The sequence below is a fragment of the Crocuta crocuta genome, unplaced genomic scaffold (assembly GCF_008692635.1).
Source record: "Crocuta crocuta isolate KB4526 unplaced genomic scaffold, BGI_CrCroc_1.0 scaffold339, whole genome shotgun sequence".
NCBI lineage: Eukaryota > Metazoa > Chordata > Mammalia > Carnivora > Hyaenidae > Crocuta > Crocuta crocuta.
Genome location: NW_027530357.1, coordinates 1249250 through 1270511, shown reverse-complemented (window position 1 = coordinate 1270511; position 21262 = coordinate 1249250). Strand labels below are relative to the sequence as shown.

Sequence of the window (21262 nt, the reverse complement as noted above, 5' to 3'; positions counted from 1 at the left end):
GCTCAGAAGGAATCTTCTGCTACAGGCTCAGAGAGGGTAAGTGATCAGCCAGAGGTCACACAGCTTCAGCCCACTTCCTGTTAAAACAAGAAACTAAGTGCCAACAGACCCACCTGCCCTTTGCGGGGTGTTGGCTATTTGTGAGGTAACGTGCGAAGCCCTCTGAACGCAGCAGCAAACCCTCTGCCGGGTACTTGGCGCTTGCTCAGTTCCCCGCAGCCTGGCACGTCGCCTAATCGGCTCCGTTAATTCTCCGACCCACCCCGGACGCGGGTCTGCGAGCCCATTTTACAGGCGGGCAGGGCGAGGCCGGGAGGCCTGGCGGAGCGCNATTCATGCCACTGCAGCAACCGGCAGCTGGGAAGGCGCCCCCAGAGCGGGACGCGCGAGTGGGCGAGGGAGAGACCCCGGCGCCCGCTGGGCTCCGCTGGCAGAGTTTGCAAGCGGCCGAGACCCCAGGTAAGGGCGGGGGCGCCCGGACCGGGTAGGAGGGCTCCAGCCGGGAGCGGGGCGCCGAGCTGCTGCGACCCGATTCCTGCCCCCAAACCGGGCTTCCGGGTCCGGCCGCGTCCCCGCAGGCTGGGGGCTTGGCGCCCGGACTCAGGTGTGTGAGGCAAGCCGAGTGGTGACAACCCAGCACGGGTAAATGACAAACTTTCTCTCCTCTGGCAGAGGGTGGGACGTTCCAGCTCATCCGGGCGTCCTTCCTGCGGGCACCCCGCTGGGTCCCCGAAGGCAGGCACTGGAGGCTTCTCAGGCTGAGCTGGGCCAGGGGGAAGGTCGTGGGCCCCTTTAATTTAATTCACGGATTACCCCTTTCTCGGCCAGTTGGGAGTTCCGAGGGGGAGGGAACTGGTCATATTTCCAGTCTGGCTTTACGAGGTGCTTGCTGCGGTGGTACCTGTGCGTGCGGTTTGCTGGCACCCGGAGCCAGCGTCCAGGGCCGCCCAGGGGATGGGCTTTTTGTGAGGGCTTTGCAGGCTTGCTTGGGTCCATTCCTGCCCTGTGCTTGTCTGGAGACGGGGAGAGACCTGGGGACAGGGCAGCCCACGCAGTCAGAAACCCACGGCCCCAAGTGTCATCACAGGAAGGAACTCATCTCCTTGGTGGACACACGAGGAGAGGTTGGGGATCACCTTCCATTAACTGCAGCTCCTTAGCTGAGCAAAAGATTTGCGGGGAGTTACCTGGGCCGCACAGTGAGACCATTCAGAGCCTGGGGAGGGACACATTTCGTGTGGAAAGGGGGCTGGGAGGGTCAGCTGGGTAGAGGCTCCTGGCTCCCTCATCTGTGGCTCTGAGAAAGCAGGCAGAACACTCCCTCCCCCCCATCTAGATCCCCTGAGGCTCTGCCCAGCAAAGCACGTAGCTCATGAGTTTGGCCAGATTCTTCCTTCTAGTGAAAAGCATGGTCCCAAGAGGCCACCTGGTCTCGGAGGATCATCTTGGAGCCACCCCTGTGGTCACAGCCTTCTAGATGCATCCAGCATCGTGTAGCTGGGGTTACAGCCTAGGGCTCGGGTCATCTCGATGGACTGGTTGGTCGGTAAGGCGGGTAGCAGAAGTGCTTCTGACCGTGTCTTGAAGGTTAGAAATAGTTTGCTCATCCTGCATCTGCTTCTGGGGAACAGCATTGCTGTGTGATTCCGGGGCCCTTCTTGAGGTATGAGGTAGGGGTTCTGATTTGGGACCCCGCTGGGAGCTGGGACGCGGAGACTCGAGCTCAGAGGCTGGTGCTCACTGTCCCAGGGAAGCCTCATCCGTGGGTCAGAAGACGGAGCTGCAAGACTGCAGGCGGTTTGCTGTGTGACTTTGGGCAAATTGCTAGACTTCCCTGGGCTCTGGTTGCCACCTCTGCAAAATGAAGAGATTTTATGTGTACTCAGAGGTCCTAGTTCAGATGCTCTTCAGCCCTGAGCGGTCGTCACGGATGAGATTTTCAAAATCGTGTCATGTAAAGTTCAGTGTTTAAGAGGCCCAGGACCTCTATGCATTGGAGTCTGTCCAGTCGCTTCACCCTCCAAACCTGGGGTGCCTCTGTAAGGCGGGGGGTTCACTGCTCCTGCTGGGAACAGTGTTGGTGGGGGGCTGAGATGGTGCGTGGAAAGTGCTTACTGTGGAGTCTGGTGAAGACTAGGGACCCGTGGACACAGGCAGGCAGCAGCAGGGCTGTCTGGTTTTGGGTCTTGTGTGTGTGTGAGCAAAGGGGTGCTGTCCCCCGCCAGGCTGTCCCCCATCCCACCTGAGCACCAGGTGATGGCGCCCGGGGGGCAGGGCCCTTGTTCTCTCCAATCAGCTAACACCTGCAATCCCCACCCCCTTGCTGCCTCCTCATCAAAGCTCTGCTGGGCCAGCAGCTCCTGGAGAGGAGCTCAGGGAGGTCTGGGAGGGATGAGCACCCAGCTGCTGCGTCGCCATGACAACAGAAGGTGGAGGTAAGCTGTCTCAGTGGCTTCAACTTTGCGGCTGTGTGTAGGGACCCAGGGCCAAGAAGTTCAGGATGTCTGGATGTCAGGCACCCTGTCTGCTGAGGCTGTTGGAGCAGGCAAAGCTGCTGTTCCCTACAGGATCAGCTGCGCCGGGGAAAAGTGCTGTGTGTGTGTGTGTGTGTGTGTGTGTCTGGGGTAAGGGAGAAGGGTTTCTGAGATTGTGGGGAAAGGCAGTAGACTGGTCAGTCTTCTTTCTTTCTGAGTGGTTCTGAGGCTTGGGACACCTGTGTCCTTCCCCGAACAAGGGCTCCCCTGGGTCCGTGCTGAGGCCGTGGGTGCAGAAGGCAGACCTCATCTGGGCCGACTTGGAGAGAGTTCATGGGCATGCGGCAGGGACTGAGACAGTAGCTGTTCTGCGGGGTGTTCGCTCAGTCTGTGGGCTTGACTTTCAGGACTCTGAGAAAATGAGCGGTTTGCTTTCTTGGTGGAGTAGGACGTGGGTGTGTGTGTAGATGCATGTGTGAGCACGTGTGTAAATGCATTCTCATGCAGGCTTGTGCACATGTGCTCCTATGAGGCTGACTTCCGCTGAGACCTTACGTGTGTGTGCACACACATGTCAGTCTGGGTGCGTACTCATGAGATGGCTTATCCTTATGTGTGTGTGCACATACATGTCAGTCTGGGTGTGTACTTGTGAGATGGCTTGTCCTTATGTGTATGTGCACATACATGTCAGTCTGGGTGTGTACTTGTGAGATGGCTTGTCCTTATGTGTGTGTGCACATACATGTGAGTCTGGGTGTGTACTTGTGAGATTGCTTGTCTATGGATTTATGAGTGTGTGTGTGTGCACGTGTCTGCAAGGGACTGTGTGCCTGTGTGAGTCAGAGCAGGTGTGGGAGTGTGTACACGCTTGGGAGTGTGCAGCAGCGGGTGTGTGTGAATTGGACACGTGTCTGTGATCCAGCAGGTGCCCCGCTGCTCGGTGTCACACACGCACCTGATGGGTCCGGGTGGTGATGCTTGGGTGGGAGAGGCCGGGCGGGCTGCCTGGGTGCGTCATGCTTTTGCAGCTGTACGTGCTGCCTGCACCTGCCCGTGTGAGTGTTTGTGAGCGCCTGCATGCGTGTGCAAAGATGTGAGTGTGAACTTGTGGCGCGTCCTTAGAGCCTGCATGTTCTTCAGCATTGTGTCTCTGCGTGCACGTGCGTATACAGCATCGCACACTTGCTTGTCTCTTGTACATGTGTGGACCTGTTGGGGTGTAACCTCTGTGAGTGTGTCTGCGTCCTTGTGTGTTTCTGTGGGTGTGTACCTGCGTGTATGGCAGGGTGAACTTTCTGTGCCTTCCTGTGTGGATATGCATGTGTCTGAGTGTGTGTGCCTGTGTGTGGCATTGCACACTTAATTGTATCTCCACGTGTTACATGTGTGTTTCTGAGTGTCAGTATCTGGTGTGTTGGCTGCAGAGTCCATTTGAGTGTGTCTCCATGTGCAGGTGTTTCTGAACACGTGTTTGCGGGGATTGCAGTGTAACTTTTGCACACATCTCCTGTGGAGGAGTGAGGTTCTGAGTGTGTGTGCCTGGGGTGTGTTTGCCCATCTGTGGGGGTGGTAGGATTTATGTGCGTGTAGTGTGTGTGTGTATGTGTGTGTGTGTTCTGACCGTGTGCATGTCTGCGGGTGTGTCTGAGTGTCCACAGGGGTGTAAAGTTCTGGGGGGGCGGGTAGAAGCACTACCAAGAGCTTCTCAGCAGAAAACCGCTCTGAACCTTTAAAACTACTCTTTGGGACGCTTGGGTGGCTCAGTCGGTTGAGCGTCTGACTTCAGCTCAGGTCATGGTCTTATGGTCTGTGGGTTCTTGCCCCATGTCGGGTTCTCTGCTGTCAGCGCCTGTCCCTCCCCCACTTGGGCTCTTGCTCTTCAAAATAAATGAAACATTAAGAAAGGATAAATCCTCTCTTCACCCTGCCCCCCAGGTCGGGACTGTGCTTGTGCTGTGCACCCCAAGTGTTCATTCAGTGACCTGTGCCAGCTCCGAGCAGGTTGTCGTGACGTTGCCTGTGCATATTTTCAAGTGCCTTTGCTCTGACATCTCTGGACCCCCTTGATTCCCTTGGCACCCACCCCGTGCCTCGAGTCTCTCTTGCCCAAAGCTTGTGCTTAGGACAGTTGCTGAAAAACTCACAGATGTTAAGAGCGCAGGTATAATTTTAGGCAGAAGGTCTGAAAATAGGCAGCCTAGGATACACTGAACATCTCAACAGCAGTGCTTCTAATTAGGAGCAACTTGTTTTCCTTAAATAAACAAATCAAGTGAGGAAAGAAATTGCCCGAGATTAATGGCTCCCCAGAGCAGGTCCAGATGTTGAAAGGATGGGGATGGGGTCCCCAAGGATTGCAAGTGTATAGTGCTCGGGGTCTCTTCCAGGTTTTGACCACATGCTGATAGCAAGAGCAGGAGAGGAAGCTGGTGCGGAGGGCAGGGCTGGTGTGGGGCCCCCTTTCTGAGCTTCAGCTGGTGTTTGGTTATTGGGGTAGGAGTCACTGGCCCCCGTTGCTCTTCCCTGTACCCCCGCCCTTAGCTGTGAGACTCTGCCATTTTTCCCACTCCAGGGGCTCCTTCACTTTGGGTTTGGCCATGTGACTGACCTTGGTCATTAGTGAGAGGTGGACATGACCATGGGTCCATTCCAAGCTTAGGTCTCAGGGGGCCTTGTGCGTTTCTGCCGCAGCTAAGGGAAGAACCCCCCCCCCTTTCCCGGGCAGCTGCTACCCCTCAGCCTGGCCCCAGAACGAACACACGTCCAACCACCCTGTGCCCAAACCTCAGTAAAAAGCCTAGTTCAGCCAGCCTCCTTCCTGCTGGCCACAAGCAGGTTAGCGAGGTAAACGCTCCTTATTGTGTGTTCCTGGGGTTATACAGTCGTTTGTTACGCACCGTTATTGTTTCTAGCTGACTGATGCAGTTAGTAGCAGTCTGTATTTCCTCCTGTTTCGCTGCGTCATGAATACCTGTGCTTCTGACCATGGATATCCCCCTTCCTACCTGGCTTTCTGCTCATCCCTACATCAGCAGTGATAATGATGATAACGTATAATGTTTTGGGGAGTGTTGACCTCACACCATGCCCGTATGTCCTCAGAGGTGGTTTTCTGTTATTGTCTTCTGCTCTAATCTACAACAGGTTGCCCATCTCACAGCCCAGAAGAGGCATACCTGGAATTTGCACCCAGATCCCCTGATATCAGAGACCATGTTTTTTTTTTTTAATCTTTTTCATGTTTGTTTATTTATTTTGAGAGGGAGAGAGAGCACAAGCAGGGGAGGGGAAGAGACAGAGGGGGAGAGAGAATCCCAGGGAGGTTCCATGCTTTCAGTGCAGGGCCTGATACCAGGCTCAATCTTGCGAACCATGAGATCATGACCTGAGCTGAAATCAAGAGCCGATGCCTAACTGACCAAGCCACACAGGCACCCCAGAGACCATGTTTTTAAAAAACTATGATGTCATATTGCCTCCCCAATGCCAGCAGACGTTTTTGACCCAACTGACGGCATAGCATACACTTGGCCTTTTCCCTTGAACTCACCTGGAGGTTGTATAGGCAGGAATGAATCATGAACCATCGAAGTGGGAAGGGTCAAGGGATGATTTGTTTGTTCATTCATTCAGATGTTAATTCATTCACATATTCATTCATTCACAAATTCATTCATTTAGCATCCATGATTGCTGATGATCAGCATTTGCTCAGAATCTTATAACTGTTATACTCTGTGCTGGGCACTGAAGATTCAGAGGTGAGAGACCCCAGTTCTGTCCCAGGAGCTTACAATGTGGAGAGGAAGAAGGAGGTACAAGAGACTAGGATCCAGCTTCATCTTGACCTCTTCCTGGGGTCAGTTTCAGCCCTTCCATCCTGGGCTGTTGGAAGACCAAAGGAAGTCATGCTGATCAAGCTCTTCACACAGTGCCTGGCACAGGGGAAGCCCCAATAAACAGCAGTTCTTTCTCATATTCTTTCTCTTCCTCTTCTTTCTTATGGAGGAGACAGTTGAATGTCACATCCAGAGCAGTGGCGAGATGGGAGAAGCCAGCGGTCATGGGTAATAACTGTCTTTGAAACTGTGAGGTTTTTCAGGATGTGGGATTTAGTGCTAAAACCAGGAGAGTCCCATGCAAACCAGGAAACGCTACTTACCTTAGTCCTAGAGGAGGTGTTGGACCCCACTTGGAATGATTCAGAACAGAGCGTGGGAATCACAGGCCAGATCCAGTCCACTGACTGCCTTTATAAATAAAGTTTTATTGGGACACAGACGAGCCATTCATTTATATATTGTCTATAACTGCTTTCCACCTATAACTGCAGAGTTGAGTAGTTGTGACAGAGTCCATATGGCCCTGCACAGCCTAATATATTTACTATCAGATCCTTACAGGAAAAAAAAATGCCGACCTCCGAGCTGAAAAGCCCAGCCAGCGTCCTGGGTGTCGGCCGGGAGCAGGGAGATAGGAAGTCAGTGCACTTGGCTCAATCGCTGTGGATGGGGTGGTACGTGGGGCCTGCCTCCAGGGGCTCAGGAAGAGGGTAGCTACTCCAGAGGTTTATGAGCTGGGAGAATTCTTAGATGGGGAGACGTAGACCCAGAGAAGGGAAGAGACCAGGGCCAGCCAGCCAGTGGGAAGCAGGTGACTATGGTCTTCATACCTGGAAATCGGGAGGATAGCTGTGTGGTGTTCACAGCTCCAGCAAATGCATCCTGGAGTCCTAGGTGGCAGGAGGGCCTGACCCAGCGTACCTCTCACGTCTAGGCATTCAAGTTTCTAGCTCAGCTCTCAGATGTGTTGTTAGGGTTTGCTGATTCCTTTAAATTCTGTGTTGTCCCATGAGTGTGGGTGAAGAGAAGAGCCTGTGGATGGGAAGTGAAGGATCTGGGTCCCCACTCTGCCACCCATTGACTTTGTGGCCTTGAGCAAGTCTCTTCCCCTCCTGGGGCCTCAGTTTTTCCATCCGTAGAATGGGAGAAGAATGAAACGCAATTGCTAAAGACTTGACCAGTAAGGCCTTTTATGGTCCCATTTTCTTTCTCCTAAGCGGAGTAGCCCCAGAGTCTTAAAATACTGGCCTCTGCTCCAAGCCTGTTGTTTAGGACCCTGTTTTGTGGACCCTCCCGAGGATGAGGATGAGGATGGAGATGCTTCTGGGAATTGTCCTCAGGGCTGCCGTTTGTGGGGTGTGTCAGAGCTTCACTTCTGCTCTCACGAGTCCTTGTGACAGTCCTGTGAGTTAGAGGACTCCTGTCTCTACTCTTCAGGTGAGGACACAGAGGCTCAGAGAAGTTCATTCACTTGGCAGGTCACACAGCCAGGAAGTGGCAGAGTTGGGGTTTGAGCCCAGGTGTGTCTGACCCCAGAGCCTGTGTGCCCAGCCTCTCCTGTGTCCCCTCTCTGCTGGGTGGCCACTGTCTTTCCCAGGTGGAGGTGGTGAGTTTATTTCAGGAGCCTCTCAAAAGAAGGCTGCTTTCTCTTCCCTCTGATTTATGAACGTGGGAGTGTCATGAGCCAGACCAGGCTCCATCCTCACAGACTCGATGCTCGCCAGCGCAGGTCAGTGGGCGAGGCTGCAGTCCAGGTGGGCATGAGTGACCATGCACAGCCAGAGAGTCCCCCTTGGGGACACTGAAGGGCAGATGACTCACATGGGCATCAGGTGCTACAGGGCCATGTGCACTGGCAGGTTCACAGTCCCTGGTCCTCCGGAAGCTGGGGCCACACGACATTGGCCATGACAAACTGTGTAGAAGTTTCTTGAGATGGCAGGCCATTCATGTTTCTCCGTCTCTTAGATTGTCCCCAAGGTGAGCTGCGTGGTGCCAAGATGGCCCTGATGTCTCACTGCACAGAGTGTCCATTGATGAGCCAATGGCCTGAGTTCTTTGTTGTTTGGACACCCACCCTGTGGGACAAGGAGAAAATCCAGAATCTCTGGAACCATCAGACTCGCGTTCATTCTTGTAAAGCTTTTGAGCATATCGCTGTAATAACCACAGGCTGTATTTCTTGGAAACTCTGCTGTATAAAAAAAATAGAACAAGAAAGTCATTCCGTTTCATTACCACAGCGTCTATATCAGAAAAGAGCCAGCATTTCTCGCTCAGAGCCTGTTTACTCTTACTTTGCACACTCTTCTGATAAGCTCAGTGACCTGATTTACCAGGATGGTAGCCTATTGAGGGAGCAGATTAGACATGTGTGGGTGGTAGAGAATGCACAGTGACTACAACCCTGAGTAACAGCTTGGCAGCCTGAGAACAGGGCACAGATGAAGAGATTATAAACATAAGCATGAAGGGGGACTAGGGTGGCTTGGTCGGTTAAGCGTATGACTTCGGCTCAGGTCATGGTCTCACAGTTTGTGCGTTCAAGCCCCGCGTCAGGCTCGCTGCTGTCAGCACTGAGTCTGGACCCTGCTTGGGATCCTCTGGCTCCCTCTCTCTGCTTCTTCCCCACTTGGGCACACATGCAGTCTCTCTCTCAAAAATAAATATTTTAAAAAAGTAAAAAAGAAGCATGAAAACAAAAGAATCACAGCCCCGGGGAATTTAGTGCTGGGGGTCAAATGACTGCCCCCCCCCTCCGTTTTCTGCTTATCTCAGCATTACAGAAACATACAACCAGTTAAGAAACAATGTAATACACTGTGTCCTATGGGAGAACAGCAAAGATGTTGGCTTCTGTGATGCGGTTAAGGAACAGTGAGCCCCATTGAGTGGGCAGGGTGGAGGGTGAAGAATCATTCATTGTATCAAATATTTCAGTCACTGCGTTAACTGATACATGTTGCTGTATATGATGGATGCCTCAGGTGTCTGAAAACTCACNATTCTTCATTTCTTGCAGTGTTGAGTGAGTGACACCTTCCGTACCTAGAAGAGTGTCTGGCTCATGGTGGGCGCTCAAGAAATAAACGTTCTTTGAAATCAGGCCAATCTGGGTTTTTCCGATGCCTGTCTCTTCACAGTGGCCAGTGGTCCCATCTCTGGCCTGGATGTTCTCATCTGTAAAAGGGGGAGGGGCAGCTGCAAATGAGCTAAAGCTGCTGCTATAAAACCAGAGCACCCCTGTCTGTTTGGTGTCTGACTTGGGATGTTAGCTTGCATCTCATGTATTTCATTTGGGAGCCAGCCACCCACGGAGACCAGGCTGGCGACAGCGCTGAGATGTGGGGTTCCGGCTGTCCGGTGGTTTGTGTGCAGAAAGGCCTGCCAGCACAGGGCCCTGGGATGGAGTTGGGTGATGAGTCAGACTCGTAGATGCCACAGCCTCAGAGAACTACAGCAGCATCTTCTACATACATGTCCACTAGCCTGCCTCACTCCGGTCTGATTTTGGAGTAGGGAACCAAAATCTTGGTCTGCACAGTCGAACGGGCTTGAGTTCGATTTTCAGCTCTACCACTTACAACCTGGGTGATCTTTGGCAAGTTGTTTGAGCTCATTGTGCCTCCATTTCCCCATCTTTAAAACGGGAACAATCATGCTAGCCATGATAGGTTGTTACGGGGATTCAGTGAGATCGTGCCCAGTGTAGAGGAAGTACGCAATGTGATCATCTGAGCCGGAAGACAAGCCATTTTCTTGAATGGGCGTCACTTAGATTCCTTATAGCATTAAAGTTTCATGGGCCTCTGTTCAGGACCAGTGGGGGAGAGGAGTCTGCCATTTTCTGCACCTTCCTCAAACCAACTGGGGCATCTCCAGGAAGTTTTCTCTTTGCACTTGAGCTTCCTCTTCCATGCAAAAGCATTCTTGGGCATCTATTCATTTCCCCAGTATTTCTCTGTTGGGTGCCTACCTCCTACCAGATCTTCCAGGTTCTGTGCTAGACCCTGGACAGTGACTCCAACGACAAACTATCCAACAACAACAAACCTAGAAAGACACAGTCTAGAGGGGCAGAGCCGGGATTTGAATGCAGGTCCAAACCTAGAGCCCATGCTCTTTCTCAGCATGGTGTCATGCCTAGGGCGCCATGCACGCCCCAAGGCAGACGTGCAAGCAGATTTTGAGACAAGCTGGGAGACTATGGGTTGGGGCTGTGGACGCGGTCAAGGGAAGTCCAGGTGTTGAGAGACTCCGTGGCATGCTGATACCAGGCCCTCCCATCCATCAAGATTCACCCATTTGTTTGCTCAACAAGTTTGTATTTGAGCCCTTTCTGGGTGCAAGCCCTGCGAAGACAGGGGAGAGAAAAACAAGACGCAGTCCTGGGTATGATTACAACTCAAAGTAACTGTCAGGAGAGAAGGTTCCTGACATCTGTATGGCACAGGTGAGGGCCTTTTAAAGGAAGGCTGCCTCGAGAAAGAGAAAAATGAGCTGGGATCTGAAGGCTGAGCAGGATTAACCAGGTGAAGGATGGGAAGACTGAGGAAGCAGCGTGTAAAGGTCCTGGGGCAGGAAGGAGAGTGGCATGAACCAAACGCATGGACGCTGTGGCTTTTCAGGTGGTGAGGAGCTGGTACACAGTGAAAGTGGACAGTTCTCAGGGCCTTGGGGGCCGCATATGTGTTTTGCTCTTTATCTTTCTAGCGGTGGAAAGCCTTGTAAAGATTTTAAGCACAGAGTGTGAAATGATTCCATTAAACCCCGATCAGAGCAGCAAGAAAAACCCTGCACCCCCATGTGAGGTGGGAGCCCATTGAAATCCGAACAATGAGGATGCTGAGCGGATAGCAGTGATTTCAGGATTTCAGCTTCATCATGCAAAACACACAGCTTTCCGAGGGAGAAGTGAGCTTTGGGAAAAAGAGTCAACAAATTAGTTTTTTTTATCTGCTTTAAGTTCCTGAAATGCCCTGTCTTCCTTCAATTGTCACCTGATGGCCTGTGGGCTATTTTAACTTTTATTAGAGAATATTTTTTTAATTAAAGGAGTTTTTTTCTTTTTGAAAAACGAATCCCAGCTGTGTTTTGAAGCTTTGATTTTTCTCCTTATGGCATCTGAACCATTTTAAATAATAATTCAAGATTTCATCACGCTGCCGCCTCCCCTCCTCCCTTCCTGGTCCCCTCAACACGCCACAGTACCACCAGCAGCTCTGAACATACGTCATTCCTAAAGTCCTCAACCCTCTGCTCTGAGGGGCACGGGGACAGCCCTGTAAGAGACTTGTAAGATTTCTGACCTTTGTGCTTTAGCGTTAGGGCATGAATTTGTGCTTAAATTCATGTGTTCCCAGTTCACAGCTCTGTGGCCCTGGGTAATTTACTTCATTCCCCGTACACTGCAATTCATTATTCATGTAAAATGGAAATAATGGTAGTGTTTATACTCATCAGGATTCTTTTGGTCATAAGAGACAGAAAATGCAACTTAAATTTATCATTGCATCCTTATTCTCAGGCATAGAAGGGAATATCTTGGCTCGTGTAACTAGCAGCTTAGCTTCAGGTGTGGCTGGATCCAGGTGCTCAACCATGTTCCAGCTCTCTGTCTCTTTCTCCCTCACATTCTTTTGGACTCTCCTTGTGTGGGCTTCCGACCCAGGCTGGCTCTGGCTGTCTTCTGGGCACGAATGCCCATCAGTAGCTCCATGTTTACATTGTGCCAGCTTCAAGCCCAGTGCTGGAACTGAGCCTTGGGGCCTCCTGGAACCAGTCACCACGGCCAAAGAAACAGACGCTATGTAAGTTGGCCCCAATCTAAGTCACGTGACCCCTGGAGCCTTGTGTGTGTGTGTGTGGGGGGGGGTGAAGACTCTTTGTTGCTTCCTGAGCCGCAAAGCCCAACAGTGGGAGAGGGATGGGTCCCCGAAGGCAAATCAGGACCCAGGGAACTGGAGACGGGGATGTGAATGCTGGTCAGGCTAAAATGACCTCTTGGCCGGATGTCTGCTTGTCACCAGCTGCTGTGACTTGGAAATAGGTTCAAGCTTCAGGGTCCTCAGTAAGTGCTGACTCTCGTTAGCACTGCTACGGCGGTGCTTGCTGCCAGCACATTGATTGTAGGGGCCAGCGGGGGCTCTGCAGGTGGNTGACTGCTGCGAGCCTCGTACCTGTCACTTCCCTTCCACTCTGGTCCCTGAAAGCCATGTCTCATAACGGGCCCCCCTCACGTGTCCCTTGACCAGCTATAAGCTGTGATGGCTCANGCCCCCCCCCCCAGGGGAGGGTGGGTCCCCGGGAAAGGAGACAGAGCAGAGGGACCATAGTGAACTAGACAAGCTGCTGCTTCATCACCAGGGGTTCTCGCTTCTAGTCCCAGCTCAGTGTCAGCTGGGAGTGCAGAGCCCTGGGTGGCCCCCTCTCTCCACTGTTTTTTCCAAGAGAATTCCAAGGTTGGTGTTTGCTTATTTATTTAGTTTTTGAGAGAGAGAGAGAAAAAAGAGCAGTGGAGGGACAGAGAGAAACAGGGAGAGAGAGAATCCCAAGCAGGCTCCACATTGTCAGCGCAGAGCCTGACACGGGGCTTGAACCCATGAACTGTGAGGTCATGACCTGAGCCAAAATCAAGGGTTGGATGCTTAACTGCCTGAGCCCCCCAGCGCCCTGAGAATTCTAAGACTTTATGCAAAATTCACCCCGTTGTAAATGTTGGCCACCAAATTCAGATGTTCTTGTTTTATTTTTTTGTTTTGCTTTTAAAACATAATTTTTGTGTTTATTAGTATATGCAAACAGAGAAGCTTCCCCCCCATCCCTCCTCACACTAAAAAAGCAGCACAGGGGCGCCTGGGGGGCTCAGTCGGTTAAGTGTCCAGCTTCAGCTCAGGTCATGATCTCACAATTTGTGAGTTTGAGCCCCACACTGGGCTCTGTGCTGACAGCTCAGAGCCTGGAGCCTGCTTCAGATCCTGTGTCTCCCTCTGTCTGTGCCTCTCCCCTGCTTGAGCTTTGTCTCTCTCTCAAAAATAAGTAAATTTAAAAATTTTAAAAAATGCACAATTAACTGTCCTAGATTTTAAAATGCCATTTGTCAAGTTATTAGAAAAATAAATTTTTAGTCTGAGTATACTGTGGTCCCTTTGTATAGTAGGAAATACTGATTGCAAAACGCAGGGCAGACTGAGCAAGCATCTGTGGGTATATTTGGACCAGCGTGGTAAAGTCAGGTGTCCCCACCTAAGGGGACACAGAGCCTGTCCTGCCTGAACCCTAGAGAGCTTGTGTTGTGGATGACTCAGAAGACACACTGGGTCAGTGTTCTAGAATCCTGGGTCCTGCGTTTAGTGTCCTCCCGGATGGTCCCGGGGGAACCTTTATACCGTGAGCTGCACCATTTGTAACAGGCTCAGTGGCTGGAATTCTGTGGGAACAGCCGCTTAGAAGCAATTCATTTTGCTGCCTGAGATTATTAATGTTTCCTCTGATTTCCTGCTTCACACTATTGATTTCCTGGTATAAACCTTTCCCTGCAGAGGCTGAAAAGGTGATTCAACTGCCATCCCTCCAGGTAACGGGGGATTCAATCCTGGCTCCCGCTCTCTGCTGTGTGACTGAGGGCAGGTCACTTTACCTCTCTGAGTGTCCGTGTTCTCTCTGGTAACAGAGGGATCCTCGTAGCTCCTGTCTCCTAAGGAGGTGTTGGGCGCATAGTAGGTCCTCTGCAAAGCTTAGCTTCTCCTGGGAGGTGGTCCTGCCCCTTCTACATACTGAGCACCCACTCTCTGCTGGGCCCTTTCCGAGCACAGACCCCCTTTTCTGCTCACAGCCGCCCTGAGGCTAGCGGCTTTACCATCACTGTCATCTTGTGTACGGGTGTGGAAACAGGCTCTGAGCGGTGAGAGGATTTGCCAAGGTTACACAGTAAGGACATGGCAGGGCTGAATTTGAACTCCAGCCTGTGTGCATCCAGAGGTCCTGTCTCTTCTGAGAGGGGCCTGCCTTAGTGAATCCATTGTATATATACTAAACTGTGGGTGTCAAGGACCCCTTAGGTGTGGAGTCTAGACCCAGCTCTGCTACTAACATGCTGTGTCACCTCGGGAAAATTTCTTAACCTCTCTGGCTCTTTTTTCTCTAGCTCCTGAATCTCGTCTTGTTCCCTTCCACCTCAGGGCCTTTGCACATGTTGTCAGGTGGCCAGCATGCTTCCCTCTCCATGTCTACCCTTCTTCACCTGGTTAATTGCAATTCCTCCTTTGGATCTTGGCTGGAGCATTACTTCCGAGAATTCCTACGGGGCTCCCTTAGACCAGGTCAGATCTCCCCTGCCATAAGCTCTCCAAACTCTGGATCCTTCTGTCAGGGTCTGTGATTACAGCACTGAATGACAATTTAACTACCCTGTGTTGCCTCTCCAGACTGTCTGCTCTGGGTGAGGGTCAGAAAACCACTGAGCTCCTTTCCTGTGCTCATGCTCCAAGCCAGCCACTCGGTGCAGCAAAAGGTTGTGGTTATTTGCTGAAATTTAAAAGGAGGGTGGAGGGCACCTGGGCAGCTCTGTCAGTTAAGCGTCCAACTCTTGGTTTCGACTCAGGTCATGATCTCGCAGTTTGTGAGTTCGAGCCCCATATCAGGCTCCCTGCTGACAGTGCAGAGCCTGCTTGGGATTCTCTCTCTCTCCCTCTCTCTGCCCCTCCTCTACTCGTGCGCTCTCTCTCAAAATAAATGAATAAAGCTTAAAAATAAAGGAGGGTTGAGGACCCTAATGCATTGTTGGCGAGAGCATGAATTAGCACGGTCACTTTGCACAACCACTTGGCAGTATTTGCTGAAGTGGCGTGAGATTGCCTCTAATCTTCTTTTCCACTTTGAGATAATAGACTCAACAAAAATCATGGTCTGTGTAGATATTCTCTGCTTCATGGCGAATCTATCACTATAGGTATATAACAACACATGTATATTTTTATAATATGATAATAGTGAAAAAACCCAAAAGCTAGCCAAATGTCCTTTTGTGGTAGAAGAGACAAGTCAGAGGAAGTTCCGTCGCACCATGGACTAACACAAGGCAGCGAAAAGGAATACAGTGCAGCTACCTGTCACCAAAGGGTGGATCATGGAATAATGCCAGGTGAACAAGGCTTTCACCGATGATCCTATAGTACAAAATTCTCGTTATAACAAGCTTGAAATGGAAGCTGAACTTCAGTTTCTTTGGGATGCCTGCACACCGAACTTAAACCATTATATGGAAACCAAGGAAGGGACGCCTGGGTGGCTCAGTCAGTTAGGCATCTGACTTCGGCTCAGGTCATGATCTCACGGTTCGTGGGTTTGAGCCCTGCGTCGGGCTCTGTTCTGACAGCCAGCTCAGAGCCTGGAGCCTGTTTTGGATTCTGTGTCTCTCTCTCTCTCTGACCCTCCCCTGCTCACACTGCCTCTCTCTCTCTCTCAGAAATAAATAGAACATTTAAAAACATTAAAAAAGAAACCAAGGAAGACATGGCCATGGTAGTCGGGATGGTGGTTACCTTGGATGGGGAAGGGGCTCGGAAGGGGCTTCTGGGGTGCGGGCGACGCTCTGTTTCTTGTCCCGAAAGACGTGCGTGCATTCATTATGGCATAATTCACCGAATTGTCCATATTTGTTTTGTGTTTTCTGCTGTTACGTGGGTCACGGGTCCCACGAAAATGTCCCCGTGTCCTCCTCCCTGGTCATTACCTCTGGGGGCGTCCCTGCCTGAAACTTACGACATGGGCCTGATGCACAGAGAACGTTCCCCACCACCCTGCTCTAAGCCCAGTCATTGTCTCTGTCCAGCACAACACGTCGCTTCTGGTGTGGAGCATGCCCCTGTGTGTCCGGCAAGCCTCGAGGGCGCCACATTCACAGGTGCAGAAAGCAACCAGACGGTTTTTGCTTTCGCACAGGAGCCACCTGGCTGGAGGACCCGTCTAGCCCCTTTTTTCAGAATGTGATAAGGTTGGAGAGCCGATTGCCCCAGAAAAAGTAAAAAGAAGAAAATATGGAAGAAAGAGACAAAACCTGAGAAGTGTTTTTGAGTTTCTAGCTTTGTAGGCTACCAGCAGACGGGCAGATAGGCTGTCCTGGATGGGGTCAGATAACAGGGTGGGGACGGGAAACGAATAAGGACATGGGGCCCTGAGGTGGGGCAGTGAGTGCTGCCCAGGGTGTGCTGGCCTCTGGGTCCAGAAGAATCAGGTCTTTGGACTTGCTGTCCTGGCTGTCTGCCCACGGCATTGACCTCCCTTTCTGTGCCGACGGGAGGGTGGGCCTGGATCCCGATCTTGAATCTGGGCCCTGGCTGGAAGGCAGAAACGCTGTGACTGGTACAGGACCTTGGAGCTTGGAGCAGAATGGAGTGGGGTTGAGGTCCTCCAGGGGCTTCCAGAAGTCTGGCTCATGGTTTTGGGTTATTAACTCCTTGATGACGAGCCTCATCCATCCATTTAGGAAACATATGCACATCTCCTGCTCACCGTTCTGTCAGCAAACGTGAATTACATTTACCTTGGACTGGACTCTGCAAAGCATCAGGCATACACTTGGGGCGATCTACTGGGTTTGGTTTGTCTGGGATTTTCTGTTTTGATTTTTTTTTTTTTGAGAAAGAGAGGGCATGAGAAAGAGGAAGAGAGAGAGAGAGAGAGAGAGAGAAAAGAGCCGGGCTCACCCAAAGCGGGGCTTGTGCTCACCTGAAGTGGGGCTTGAGCTCACCTGATGCAGGACTTGAACTCACAAACCGTGAGATCATGACCTGAGCCAAAGTTGGATGCTCAATCGACTGTGTCACCCAGGTGCCCCTGGGATTTTCTGTTTTAGCACTAAGTCTGAGCATCCTGGGGACTCTCAGTCCCAGGTACACCTGGATGGTTGGCCCATGGTGAACTAAGTGCTTCTGATGCCCACTTTCACAGAGCTGACAGCCTGGGGGAGGAGGCAGGTGATTACAAACCAGGAAATCAGCACTTCAGTGGAGGAAGCACAGGGTGGTGTGAAAGCCCAGAGGAGACCTCTCACCCAGCCAAGGGTGTCCAGGAAGACTTCCTGGAGGAGGTGGCATCTAAACTGAGGCCTTCAGGAGGAACAGGGTCAGGCAGGAGTGAAGAGTTGGAGGGGGGAAGGGAGGTGGAGCTCCTGACGGGTGAGAGAGGAGGAGATTGGCAGGGGTTGGGGGGAGAGGGCAGTTAAGAATGGATATAAAGAGACCACTTGGTAGGACCACTTAATTATCCTTCCAGATGCTCAGGCTCAAAGCTTCATCTCTGACTCCTTGCTTCCTCTTCTGCTCCCCAAGGGATCTTCAGTAAATCTGACCGTTCTCACCTCCTCCATGGCCATCCTGGCCTCCTGGCCCAGCTCTGCTCTTCCTCCACGGCCCTTCCTACCTTCCAGTCTGCCCTTTGGTTGACTTACTTACTTAGTTTACTCTCTGCTGCTTTCCCAGAGAACAGCGTTTCTCTCAGCCTAGAGGCTATTGGTGTTTTGGACCGCATAAATCTTTGTTGAATGGACGTCCCGTGCATTGTTGGATGTTGAGCAGTATCCCTGGCCTCTACCTGCTGGGTGCCAGTAACGCCCCCTCCCCAGGTACTGACAGCTGCAGACACATCTCCAGATGTGGGCAGGTGTCCCCGGGAGGGGAAGGGGGCAGAATCGCCCCCAGTTAAGAACTGTTGCACCAGGGGCGCCTGGAGAGGCTGAGTCGGTTAAGCGACTGACTTCAGCTCAGGTCATGATCTCGCGATCCATGGGTTCGAGCCCCACGTCGGGCTCTGTGCTGACAGCTCAGAGCCTGGAGCCTGCTTCGGATTCTGTGTCTCCCTCTCTCTCTGCTCACACACACACACTCTCTCTCAAAAATAAATAAAACATTTTAAAAAATATATTAAAAAAAAACCCCATTACACTGGAGTGTTGGTTTTACGTCCAGGTCCTTCACTGTGGTCTCCCCCCAGGGCCCGGAATGCGAAGCCTGGCTCAGTGATGCCCGCCGAACACGAGCTGGCTGAGTGGTAGCAGCCCGGGCCTGTAGGGAAGGGAAGGGCTTGGGGAAGAGTTAAGCGGTAGACTTGATCGATAAGTAGAGCTGCAGTTATGTTTGTCACGGTGATAATCCAGGTCCTCCTCCTTGTAATCCTCTTCGGGCTGGCACTTCTTTCATCGTATGACAGAGGAGGGTCAGACAGGTTAAGTGACATGAGGAGAAGTCTCACAGGAAGGAGTGGTGGAACCAGGCTAGAACCTGGGTCTTTAGAAACCAAATGCAGAGTCTTTTTCGAGCGTCAGACGCCCTCCTGTAATAACAACTGCCATTTTTGGAGCACTTGCTACCTGCCAGCCACCGTGCCTCGGATGGATCGCCTGATTTAAAAACATTTTTTTAAGTTCATTTATTTATTTCAAGAGAGAGACAGTGCAAGAGGGGGAAGGGCAGCGAGAGAGGAAGAGAGAATCCCAAGTAGGCTCTGTACTGCAGCACAGACCCCGACACGGGGCTCAAACTCTCAAAACCATGAGACCCTTCCCTGAGCCGACACTGAGAGTCAGACACTTAACTGAGCCACGCCGGCGCCCGGGATGGACTGCCTCACTGAAGCCTCTGATGACATGATGAGATTACTGTCCTCATCCTGTTTTTATCAGTGGGGACTCTGAGGGTCAGAGAGGTGGAGTGAGTTGCCCAGAGTCAAGCACAGCCAGGATGGCTGTCTGGCTCTGGAGTCTGAGGCTGACTTCTAAGCAAGTACAGCTCCTCCCCAGCCCCCTCCAGATACTGGCATCACCCCAAAGAGTCTTACCTTTCCCTTTTGTCTGCTGAGGGCAAGTAATCAAAGAATTCCCACTGACACATTAATTATCAAGGCTGCGGTTCCAAGAGTCCTGCCTGTAAAATTCACAAGGCCCCCTGGCCACCTGAAACCTCTCCCTCCTTAACCTTGATCTCAGCCAAGCCGGTGGCAGGGGCGGGGACTGGGCTGAATGGGGCGGGGAGGGGGGGTTACAGCAGACCTGCCTGGGAGGTAAAGTCAGCAACCCTCCCGAGCAAATGGAGGGGCTTTTATTCTTTTCAGCCAAAGATCATAGGACTCCGTGTTGGCTTGATTCAGCGCTGCGATAGAAGGGGGCCCCCACGTTTTCTCTTCTCCTCCCGCCTTCTCTGCAGAAGCTTTCCCAGTGCGCCTGGAGTGTAAGCATTTAATAGACACCAGCATTGCCTAAGGATTCCCACCCAGCCCCTAAGTTGTGTTCACGGCCCACTTTACAGATATGGAAGCTGAGACCCAGCCTTTGGGAGAGACAGATGGGTACTCTCTCTCTCTCTCTCTTTTTTTAATGTTTATTTATTTATTTTGAGCGAGAGCTCGTGCGCAAGCAAGGGGCAGAGAGAGAGAATCCTAAGCAGGCTTTGTACCCAGCACAGAGCCCGACACAGGGCTTGATCCCACGAACTATGACATTATGACCTGAGCCGCAATCAAGAGTCACTTAGCTGACTGAGCCACCCAGGTGCCCCTGGAAGCCAAAGCCTCCTGAGTACTTCTTTGTACAACTCCAGGCAGACCGTGTTTCCTTAATGGGGCCTCCCCGTTAGGCTCTATGCTCCCTATATGGAAATTTAGTGAGCAAGTACTTATTAGTCACCTATATGTGCCAGGCACTGTCCTCAGCACTTTACGTGGGTGGTAACTGTGGCCGAGTGTGGCCAGGCTGGGCACGCACTCTGGGCAGACCTCCGCGAGCTCTGGAAGAAAAGCTCCTTTGTTGGAGCCATGAACCAGCCTCCCAGTGTAGCCGCTGGAAGGTTTGCAGTGTGGTCCCCGGTCCCTGCCTGTCAAGCCCTCCTTTGACCTGAATTCAAGGGTCAACTGTACACATAACATAAAGTTTGCCATCTGAACCATTTAAAAAAAATTTTAATGTTTATTTTTGAGAGAGAGAGAGATGACAGAGTGTAAGCAGGGGAGGGTCAGAGAGAGGGAGACGCAGAATCCGAAGCAGGCTCCAGGCTCTGAACTAGCTGTCAGCATAGAGCCTGATGCGGGGCTCGAACCCACAAACCGTGAGATCATGACCTGAGCCGGTCAGACGCTTAACCAACTGAGCCACCCAGGTGCCCCGAACCATTTTTAACCATACAGTTCAGTGATACTAAAACAGTTGACCTTGAACGATTCTGGGGTTAGGGGTACTGACACCCCCCTTGCAATTGAAAATCTGCATATAACTTGACTCCCTCACAACTTAATTACGCATAGCCTACTGTTGACTAGAAGTCTTATTGATAACAGAAACCGTTGATTTATACATATTTTGCATGTTATATGTATTATATACTATAATCTTAAAATAAGCTACAGAAATGGTTATTAAGGAAATCATTGGGAAGAGAAAATACATTTACATACTGTACCATGTGTATTGAAAAAAATCTGCGTGTAAATGGACCCATGTGGCCCAAATTGTGTTGTTCACAGGGGTCACCTATACGTAAGGTTGGGCTTCTGTCCCCACCATCCTTCTCCAGAACCATTTTCTTGTTCACGGGGGATGAGCTGCGATCATCTAACCTACCCTCTCAGTTGCCCAGGTCCACAGCCAGACAGAATCCCATTCACGGGTTGGCACCCAGGCCTCACTGTGCCTGGTGCCCCCTTCCGCCTGGCTGTCTCTCCAGGCACCTCCCAGAATGCCTTGCACGTAAGGGCCCGCCACACACATACTGAGTGACCGCACGCCCGCCAGGGACTCCACCGAGGCGCTCCCTGGGACGAATCCAGTTCCCTTTCTAATCTCGGGGAGTTTGGGAGATGAAAATGTACTCCATAGGTTAATGGCCAATTAATTGCTCTCTTTGGCCAGATAACACCTCTCATCGTTTCTTCCCCCGCCACCCCCCCACAACTGGA

At 51.7% G+C, this 21262-nt stretch overlaps 1 protein-coding gene across 2 annotated transcripts in view; it reads left to right on the top strand.

Annotated features, from left to right (window-relative positions):
* Nucleotides 1-349: 349 nt before the first annotated feature.
* WSCD2 (WSC domain containing 2) overlaps nucleotides 350-21262 on the top strand; it is a 117211-nt gene continuing 96298 nt past the window's right edge. For both annotated transcript variants that reach the window (XM_077765990.1, XM_077765991.1), the window contains exon 1: nucleotides 350-459. The gene's annotated coding sequence lies outside the window, so the exon portion shown is untranslated. The remainder of the gene's footprint in view (nucleotides 460-21262) is intronic.